The 11,038-nt window shown below is 41.1% G+C and overlaps 1 protein-coding gene across 3 annotated transcripts in view; it reads left to right on the forward strand.

Moving 5' to 3' along the window:
* Positions 1-11,038, forward strand: part of B3GALT5 (beta-1,3-galactosyltransferase 5) — a 47,841-nt gene that overhangs the window by 17,182 nt on the left and 19,621 nt on the right. For all 3 annotated transcript variants that reach the window (XR_009503017.1, XR_009503016.1, XM_059921581.1), the window contains exon 2: positions 10,741-10,884. The gene's annotated coding sequence lies outside the window, so the exon portion shown is untranslated. The remainder of the gene's footprint in view (positions 1-10,740; positions 10,885-11,038) is intronic.

An 11,038-nucleotide genomic window follows, 5' to 3' on the forward strand; every position in this document is an offset into this window, starting at 1 on the left:
GTGGCTCACGGGCCCAGCCGCTCCGCGGCATGTGGGATCTTCCCAGACCAGGGCTCGAACCCGTGTCCCCTGCATTGGCAGGCGGACTCTCAACCACTGCGCCACCAGGGAAGCCCGAATTGCGTTATTTTGAAGATGAAATCACAAGTGTCACCCTGCACAGTGGACCTAATAGGACCACATTAAGTGATTAATCTGCAGATGTAAGAAGGGATGGTGGGGCTTTATGAATCAAACAAACTAACATCATGGAAGCCTTAGGAATGATTTAGAATGTAGCCTGGTGCTTACTAGTTACTGGATAATGTGAGGTACTTAATTGACTTTCACAAAACCTAGAAGGTAGTTAGTATTATCTTACCATTTTAGACGTTTTCCATTTCTCACTTATAGAGACAATAGTCTTTTTTTTTTTTTTTTGAGATTCCAGAAATATATTTAACCCTCTGTGGCCAATTGATTTTCTTTTTTTTTTTTTTAGTGTTTTCCAGCATTTTTTTTTTTTTAACATCTTTATTGGAGTATAATTGCTTTACAATGGTGTGTTAGTTTCTGCTTTATAACAAAGTGAATCAGTTAGTCTTAAGAAGGTAAATATGCCCAGAGTCTCATAACTAGCAAGTGACTGACTTAAGATTTAACCCAGTTCCTTGGATTCCAAACACAGAACTCTTAACATCTTGACTGTCTTCAGTATGTATCATTTCCCATTTTCCATTTCTCATTTTATTTTTTCCTGCCCCCTCTTCCTGTATTTATTGGATATGCTACAGCTTAGTCCATTTCAAAGAGAGGATGTGTGTGTATTTATCAATAATATCTTGTTTTAATGTTTGAATTAACTCAATCCTGCTTTTAGTTTTTATTATTCCAACTCTTTTCTATAATTTTCATTTGTTTTCTAAATTCTTTGAGAGCTTAGTCCTTTTCTTTCCTTCTTTTCTTTAATAATGGAAATACTTAAGGCTATGCATTTGCCTCTGAAAGCAACTTTGAACACATTCTAAGGAATCTTATCTAGTGTTCTCCTTTGTTTTGTTTTATAATTAAACTGTTATTACACCTTTAATATCTCCTTTTCACCTCAGAGTTAATTTTCTCTATTTCTAAGTGGTTAGGATTTGATGATCTTGTTAAACTTAATGTTAATTCCTGGTTTTATTGGTTTATTGCTGGGATGATGGCCTGTTGTTTTCCTCTTAGGTCTGTATACAGTTATACTGCTATTCAGAAGTACATGTAGTTATCATAATGGGAATGCTGGCTTGAAATGAAAATTACCAGGATTTGAAAACAGTGCTTATAACTCACTTATTTTAGTCTAAATTTGAGCTCTTGTTTCTCCAACTGATATGCTTTGTTTATTTATTATTAAAATAAACTATATATTCTCAATAAAACCCTTAGGGCACATTTCTAACTTCGTTTTTTATAGGAAAATGGTCCCACCCAGCCTGTTCTGTAACAACCAGCACTCAGTGAAAAGACGAAGAGCTGTTGTTAAGTGGAACAGTAGGAGTAGCTAACAAATCCATCAATGTTTAACAATTTAAATGAGCTTTTCAAAAGTGTCATATTTTCACTGTGAATCGTTTCACATTAAAATCTCTGGTTTTCTTGCCAACATTATCTTTAATGCAAGCTGTGTGCTTCCAGCCAGATTTGGAGCGAAGTGAATGTGAGTGAGCTGGAAGCAGAATCCATAAGAAACCCGTGTCTGAGGGAAATTTCCTGAGCATGTGGGTCTTGGTTCTGTTAATTCCCTCTGGCAATTTTAGCCACATTCCCCCATGTCCCAGGGCAGTGACTCATTCAGGACTACTTGGGAATTGGTGACTTAGGTCAGTGAAATGTCTTTCTCACATATTTCTGCTCCTTCCACTGATTCATGGTGTCTGTGCTGGGTTTTCGAGTGAGAAACAGTGAAATACACAAGGAGGTGACTGGCATTTGACCAGGAGATGATGTTTGCATGTCAGTATTTTCTTTTTCCATTTCAAGAAAGGTGGTTTCCACAGATTCACTGAAAAGCTATGATGACCTAGAGGTGGCCAGAGGAGAGAGGGTAGTTCCGGAGAGGTAAGATGAGGCAGAAAAAACTAAGGAAGGATGGGACACAGCTGAATGGCAATAGCCCCCAGCTCTTTTTGACTCTTGAATGTTGTAACCATCTGTCTAGTCTTTGGTAACAGTTCCTGCCTTTAGAGTTTTCTTTAAACAGAAATAAAAATCAAGTGGGGAAAAATTACGGAAAATTATGGAAAAAACATTTTTCCTTTCAGAATATTCATAGAGAGAGGAGGAAGCATGTCCTGACAGATCTAAATGCAATGTGGCCTGTGGGAGGAATTCCACCTAGTACCGTATTGTGTTTGCTGCCTAGCACAGCTCGCACAAGACGCGTTGCAGATATTCCGGCAATAACTGCTTTGAGTAATTTTATTCATTTATTCACTTAGTAAATGTATAAGTGTTCTAGGGCTGACATAACAAGGGACCACAGAGCAAGTGGCTTAAACAACAGAAATTTACTGTCTCACAGCTTTGGAGACTGGAAGTCCGAGATCAAGGTGTCAGCAGGGCTGGTTCTGAGTCCTGTGAAGGAGAATCTGCTCCAGGCTTTTCCTCAGCTTCTGGTGGTTTGATGACGATTTTTGATGTTCCTCGGCTCGTAGAAGCATCACCCTGATCTCTCTCTTCATCTTCACATGGTGCTCTGTGTGTGTGTGTGCATCTGTGTCCAAATCTCTCTGTTTTCTAAGGACCCCAGTCATATTGGATGAGGGACCACCCTATTCTGGTATGACCTCATCTTAACTAATTACATCTGCAATGTCCTATTTACAAATAAGGTCACATTTTGAGGTCCTGAGGGTTAGGACTTCAGTATATGGACTTGGGGGGAACAGAATTCAACCCGTAACAGTAAATATTTATTTACGCAGCCAGTGAATGTTTACTGAGCATCTGCTATGTGAAAAGTACGTTATGAGGTATTGAGGTTTAAATAAATACCAGTAAAATATTTCCTGTCACAAGCCACTTACAGTATAGTATAAACAAATAATGTAGCAACAAATAACTCTAATCCAGTGGTGCTATGGTAAAGGTATGTACAAGGAATTGTGGTGGAGATGACAGGAGAACTTCACTCAAGGGGCAAAGTTTGAGCCGGATCTGAAGGGATTAAAAGGAGATCACTTGGTAGACCATGGGCTTTCTGGCCAGAGAGAGCAGAACGAAGGTCTGAAACAAAGCAGTGCACTCATGGGACTTTAAGCCATCTAGTGGCAGGAGCGTGGGCTGCACTGTGGAGGTGATGGGTTGCCACTGGAAAGGTTTTTTTTTTAAATTGCAGTACAGTTTATTTACAGTATTCTGTTAGTTTCAGGTGTACAGCAGACGTGATTCGCTTATATATATGTATATATATATTCACTTATATATTATATATGTATATATAATCTTTTTCAGATTCTTTTCCATTATAGGTTATTACAAGATATTGACTATAGTTCCCTGTGCTCTACAGTAAATCCTTGTTGTCTGTCTATTTTATATATAGCAGTGTGTATCTGTTAATCCCAACCTCCTAATTTATCCCTCTCCCACCTCCTTCTCTGCTTTGGTAACCAAAAGTTTGTTTTCTATGCTTGTGAGTCTGTTTCTGTTTTGTAAATAAGTTCATCTGTGTTATTTTTTTTAGATTCTACATATAAGTGATATCCTATGATATTTGTCTTTCTCTGTCTGACTGACTTCACTTAGTATGATCATCTCTAGGTCCATCCATGTTGCTGCAAATGGCATTATTTCATTCTTTTTTCTAAAAAAATAATTAATTAATTAATTAATTTTTGGCTGTGTTGGGTCTTCGTTTCTGTGCAAGGGCTTTCTCTAATTGCGGCAAGCGGGGGCCACTCTTCATCGCGGTGCACGGGCCTCTCACTATCGCGGCCTCTCTTGTTGTGGAGCACAGGCTCCAGACGCGCAGGCTCAGTAGTTGTGGCACACGGGCCTAGTTGCTCCGCGGCATGTGGGATCTTCCCAGACCAGGGCTCGAACCCGTGTCCCCTGCATTGGCAGGCAGACTCTCAACCACTGCGCCACCAGGGAAGCCCCTATTTCATTCTTTTTTAAAGGTTGAGTAATAGTCCATGGCCACTGGAAAGTTTTAAGCACTGGAATGACACTACTGGACTTGTGGTTTTGAAAAGTTCTGATTGACAGCATAGAGGCCGGAATGGAGGTAGTTAAGTCCAGAGTTTGTGAGATCAAACAGTCAAAATGGGCTTGAGTTTGGTGCTTGTGAGTGGATTCTCAGGCCCTTCAGCCTGAAAAGAGGAGTGGAATTTGAGATGTCTATGGGAGGTCCATTTGGCATTTGGATTTGGAGATAGGCAAAAAGTGCGGAAGGACAATACGGATTAGGGGATGATTTTGTGTATAACCGGGGGAGGGGGGGTGGATAAGGGAGACCATGTCAAGTAACAGGAGAGGGTCAGCAACACACCTGAATTTTAGGGGCAAGATGAGGAGCAGAGCCAACAACGGAGAGTCAGGGTGAAAAATCAGAGTGATCAGAGGAGAAGCAGATGAGCACAGCATAGAAGCCAAGGACTGTGGCTGTTGCGAGAAGAAACACCCAACATCACCAGCAGGTCATGGAAGACGAAGCCTGCGTAGAGCTCATGTGCCTTGTGGCTCAGTCTTGACGTTATATCTTTTACAGTCTCATCTGATATATATGAAAATATCAGCCGTTTGATATCCAAAAGGCAATTAGAATCTTTGCTGAAATCTTTCAAAGGACGCCAAAGGCGATTCCATTCATAATGCCCAATAACATTTTAAAATTCTCCCTGCTCCTTCCCTGTAATCTGCCACCTTCCAAGTTACCCGGTCCCCATCCTGTAAATTCCAAGTTACCCGGTCCCCGTCCTGTAAATTCTCCAACATCTCTCCAATCCAGCCCTTTCTTTCACCCCAGGACCTCTTATCTTCCATGTTGATTCTGTTCTGGTCTACTAGTGACTCTCCGCCTTTTCCAGTATTTCTCAATTCTTCGCTCATCCATGACCCTAATTCTGTGCAAGGAACAAGCTGGTAAAGGCAGCATTCTTGGCAGAAGTGGGGAGGAGGAATAGGATATCGGTATTCCTCTGTTAATTCTTTCCTGACCCAAAGCAGGCTATTGGTGACCTTTGATAGAGTGCTTTCAGGTAAGCAATGGGAGTAGAAGCAGATAGCAGTGTGTTGAAAGTCAATTAATTGGGGGATAAGGCTGTACAAAGTGGTGAGTACAGGCTATTTATTCCAGAAGCTTGATTTGGAAGGGAAAGAAAATAAAAGGCTGACCAGAAGATGTTAGGTTATTGAGATAAGGTCCTTTAAATATTTTTTTGGAGTGAATTTTTGTTTTGCAATCATACTTACAGCAGAGATTCATGTAGGCCGTGGCTGTCATCTTAAGAGAAAAAAACAATACCGTTTGTATTGCTCATTATTACTATTTTTTTTTAAGATTTTTTTTTTTTTTTTTGATGTGGACCATTTTTAAAGACTTTTAAGTCTTTTTTGTTACAATATTGCTTCTGTTTTATGTTTTGGTATTTTGGCCATGAGGCATGTGGGATCTTAGCTCCCCAACCAGGGATCGAACCCACACCCCCTGCACTGGAAGGGGAAGTCTTAACCACTGGCCCATCAGGGAAGTCCCACATTGCTCATTATTAATATGTATTGTCATTGGAACTGATGAAGAAGAAATTCACAGTACCCCCAGGCCAGAAGCCTGGATCCCAGAACATGGACATTTACTACTAGAGAGGCTTAAACATTATGAGAACAGGGTGAGGTATGAATGTGGGTCCACCTTGAGGGGAAGGAATGAGCTGAGCGATGGGGCTTATTGATGCAGGGAAAACTGCCTTTTGTTTTATGCTCATAGACTTTACCCAGATTACTTATTCAATAAATATTTGTGCATCTCCTACCATTTCGTTCCCATTGTGCTAGGCCTTGGGGTTCCTAGGGCTCCTGGGGCTGTAGCAGGGCAGATATAATATCCCATCATTTCTTTGCTAATTTTTTTCTTAACCCAAAGATTCCCAGAGGGAAGTGCCTATTGAATTCTTCTATTAAAAGGCTGAGGATTTAGGTCCGGGAACAGGGGAGTGGATGTCATTATTTATCTAGAGGGGGAGGTGGATGTAGACAGGTGGCTCTGTCCATCACAGGAGGACCATGAGGGTTTGCCGTGACTAGCTGTCTTACACCTTGGCCCTTTGGTAATAAAGGAATCCTAAAAAGTATGTGTGACTCAGCAGCACCTGTTGCCACTGTGGTGAGGTGATCCCAAGTTCAGAAATGTGGGGAAAGGTCAAGTTTAAATTAGTGAATGGTTATGTGCGATGGCATTCACTTTCTTTGCTTCTGCACTCCATAACACCTAGAAATACAAGATGGTTAACAGAATATTGCCATGGAGGTGTCTTGACAAGGCCTGCACTAGGATCTGGGTAGGAATGTTTGTAACCGGCACAATATTTATACACATGTGGCAGTTGTGAATCTTGTTATTAGGGTGTCATGTGGAAATCTGCTTTCTTAAGAAGACTACAAAGATGCTTGCCCAATCCTTCCTCCTAGTTGCTAATTCTCCTCAAATGTCCATGTTTTACTCTTCATGGCTCGTCTTTGTAAATGAAAGTTTGGGTTGAACAGTCTTGGGAGTTTGAGGGAAGTCTCTTGACAACTGTGTAGGTCAGTGTTTGAATCAAAAAAGGGGTCTAAACCCTCCCCCATCAGTGAGTCTTTTGGCCGAGTGTCATGGCCTCAACATTTTGTCCAGACCCTGGGCACAGGGATCTGCTTCAGGCCAGGCCAAGTGATCTTGAACCCAACAGGCAGAAGTCACGAGGTTTTCTCTACTTCTGCTAGAAAAACAAAGCTCCTTTCCTAGTCATGTGTCCTCAGTAGAATCCACCCACTTTCTTAAAGACAATCAGCAAGTAATGACAGGCTGGAGGAAGCTATGTGATTACTATATAGGAAAAAATGACAGGCATAAGTAAGTATTCATCACCTTGAAGTAGAAATCACCCACTTGTTACAAGAGCATCCACTGTGAAATCAGATTTTTCTACCACACCTCCTGCAATGAAGTCAAGAGCCTGAAATAGCCCACAGTTCAAAGGACATTCCAGCAGAAGACAAATGATAATAATCGCAGTTACCATGGGCAGCTCAAGAGTGGACCTGCCTATGTGGATGAGACTGCTGAAGTTTGGCTTCAGCTTTTCACCTGTTTGCTTGTAGATTTCTGTGCTTGTCTGCTGTCAGGATTGAGAGGGAGCTGTGAGTGATGAAATCCGTGGTGAGAAGCCATCCCACAATGAGAAGAAGTTGTGGGTTGAGGGTGATCTGCGTGTCACGGAGGGTGCAGGTGCGAGTCAAGAGGCAGTTCCGCCAGAGGTTTATCTGCTCCTGAACGAGTCACTCTGCTGTGTGACAGATCACACAGGTTTTTGCATTTCGTGTCTGAACAGCCATGGTTTATTACTGTGTGTGCATGATTTTCTGAACAAACACTATCTTTCTCTCTCTCTGTTTTTAAACTGAAGTATAGTTGATTTACAATGTTGTGGTAATTTCTGTCATATAGCAAAGTGATTCAGTCATACATATGTATATTCTTTTTCATATTCTTTTCCATTATGGTTTATCACAAGATATTGAATATAGTTCCCTGTGCTCTACAGTAGGACCTTGTTGTTTATCCATTCTATGTATACCAGTTTGCACCTGCTAATCCCAAACTCCCAATCCTTCCCTCTCCCAGCCCCCTCCCCCTTGGCAACCACCAGTCTATTCTCTATGTCCCTGATGTTGTTTCTGTTTCATAGGTTCATTTGTGTCATATTTTAGATTCCACATATAAGTGATATCATATGGTATTTGTCTTTCTCTTTCTGACTTACTTCGCTTAGTATGATAGTCTCTAGTTGCATCCATGTTGCTGCAAATGACTTTATTTCATTCTTTTTTATGGCTGAGTAATATTCCATTGTGTATATGTACCACATCTTCTTTATCCATTCATCTGTCATGGACATTTAGGATGTTTGGCTATTGTCTTGGCATTGTAAATAGTGATGCAATGAACATAAGGGTGCGTGTATCTTTTTGAATTGTAGTTTTGTCTGGATATATGCCCAGGAGTGGGATTGCTGGATCATATGGTAATTCTAGTTTTAGTTTTCTAAGGAACCTCTGTACTGTTTTCCACATTGACTGCACCAACTTACATTCCCACCAACAGTGTAGGAGGGTTCCCCTTTCTCCACACCCTCTCCAGCACTTGTTATTTGTAGACTTTTTAATGATGGTCATTCTGACCAGCATGAGGTGGTACCTCATTGCAGTTTTGATTCACATTTCTCCAATAGCTATGTTGAGCATCTTTTATGTGCCTATTGGCCATCTGTATTTCTTCTTTGGAGAAATGTCTCTTTAGGTCTTCTGCCCATTTTTTGATTGGTTTGTTTTTTTGTTGTCGAGTTATATGAGCTGTTTGTATATTTGAAATCAAGCCCTTGTCAGTCGCTTCATTTGCAAATATTTTCTGGCATTCTGTAGGTTGTCTTTTTGTTTTCTTTATGGTTTCATTTGCTGTGCAAAAGCTTGTAAGTTTGATTAGGTCCCATTTGTTTATTTTCATTTTTATTTCTATTGCCTTGGGAGACTGACCTAAGAAAACATTGGCATTATTTATGTCAGAGAATATTTTGTCTGTGTGCTCTTCTAGGAGTTTTATGGTGCCACGTCTTATGTTTAAGTCCTTAAGCCAATTTGAGTTTATTTTTGTGTATGGTGAGAGGGTGTGTTCTAACTTAATTGATTTACATGCGGCTGTTTAGTTTTCCCAACACTTGCTGAAGAGACTGTCTTTTTCCCATTGTATGTGGAAAGATTAATTGTGGAAGATTAATTGACCATAGGTGTGTGGGTTTATTTCTGGGCTGTCTGTTCTGTTCCATTGATCTACGTGTCTGTTTTTGTGCCAGTACCATGCTGATTTGATTACTGTAGCTTTGTAGTATTGTCTGAAGTCTGGGATGGTTATGCCTCCTGCTTTGTTCTTTTCTTCAGGGTTGCTTTGGCAATTCTGGGTCTTTTATGGTTCCATATGAATTTTAGGATTATTTGTTCTAGTTCTGTGAAAAAGGTCATGGTAATTTGATAGAGATCGCATTAAATCCGTAGATTGCTTTGGGTAGAATGGGCATTTTAACAGTATCAATTCTTCTAATCCAAGAGCATGGGATATCTTTCCATTTCTTTGAATCATCTTCAACTTCCTTTATTAATGTTTTATAGTTCTCAGAGTATAAGTCTTTCACCTCCTTGGTGAGGTTTATTCCTAAGTAGTTTATTTTTGGGGTTGCGATTTTAAAAGGTATTTTTTTTACATTCCCTTTCTGATATTTCATTGTTGGTGTAAAGAAATGCAACGGATTTCTGTACGTTAAGCTTGTATCCTGCTACCTTGCTGAATTTGTTTATCAGTTCTAGCAGCTTTTGTGTGGCGTCTTCAGGGTTTTGAAAGAAGACTGTCTTCCATCCTCTTAATCATCCTATGTCTACCTCCTGGCACCAATAGGCAGATCTGTGCCCTGTGTGTTTCCTCGTTCCCTGTCTTTCTTCTTGCACAGCTTTTTATTCCCCTTCCTGCTAAAGCAGCCTGACTTAGGTTTCTTTTTTTTTTAAAATATTTTTATTTTTGGCTGTGTTGGGTCCTCATTTCTGTGCGAGGGCTTTCTCTAGTTGCGGCAAGCGGGGGCCACTCTTCATCGCGGTGCGCGGGCCTCTCATTATCGCGGCCTCTCTTGTTGCGGAGCACAGGCTCCAGACGCGCAGGCTCAGTAATTGTGGCTCACGGGCCTAGTTGTTCTGCGGCATGTGGGATCTTCCCAGACCAGGGCTTGAACCCGTGTCCCCTGCATTGGCAGGCAGATTCTCAACCACTGCGCCACCAGGGAAGCCCTTCAAGCCCTTTTGCGTCCTGTGGTGATTTCTGTGAAGTCAGTGGGGGCTGCAGCTGGTCAGGAGCTCCATGGGGGACCCAGAAGAACAGCAGCTGGACCGAGTTGGCCTCCAGAGAGTGGGCTAGTTCTGGAAAGCTCCATCATTGTTCCATTTCTTTTATGAAGAATGTACTTGGGACAGATTTTTACTTACTGAAATTTCGAGGTCCTCTTTTGCTATCAAAATAACCAACCCTTTCTACATTTCACTCGGTGGGTTTCTTTTTTTGCTAACTCCTATGTCCTCTTATCCAGCATAACATTCTGAAAACATGGACACTGAGTTGAGAATTGATGGGTTGGTTTCCTCCCTGTGTTAGGTTCTTTAAGCATCAGCCATGGGCTCTGTTACGTGACTGTCACTGACTTACATGTCCGTTGTGTCTCCTTAAAAATTTCCTAACCCATTAGGCTAAAAAGATTCTCGGATATTTGCTTGCTGTTATTATTGTCAACAGGGGAACCATGTGTTGGGATTTGTCTTGACTGAACCCATTTTACAGATGAGAAAAGTGAGGCTGGGGATTAATGTCTTGCAGGTGGGTGGTGCATTGGCACTACAGCAAATGCTTCAGTACAGCAAAAGGTGAAGAGCTGCTGGTGAGTCATGAGTGATTTTAATGACACTATGCTTTTTGGTTTGTCCTTATAGGGTGTCCCGAGGAAGAGAGTCATTTTTTTGGCAAACAAACCAAGCCCAGAACCTGATCGTGCTGAACGTCATATGCTGACAGCTCTTGGAATCTACCCTTTGGCTTAGCTTTCAACCCAGAGGTTCATCTTACCCAGGAAAAGAGTGAGTTATTTGCTTTCTTAATGTTATAACACTGACATGGATGATCCTGAATTTGTGGAGAATAAAAGAGAGGTGAGCAAAAGATAAAAGAGTCAGGAGATTTAAACAGTAACCTAAAAACAGAACAAAACAAAACAAAAAATGGCCACTGCTA

This window comes from Balaenoptera ricei, chromosome 4 (assembly GCF_028023285.1).
Source record: "Balaenoptera ricei isolate mBalRic1 chromosome 4, mBalRic1.hap2, whole genome shotgun sequence".
Classification (NCBI taxonomy): Eukaryota; Metazoa; Chordata; class Mammalia; order Artiodactyla; family Balaenopteridae; genus Balaenoptera; species Balaenoptera ricei.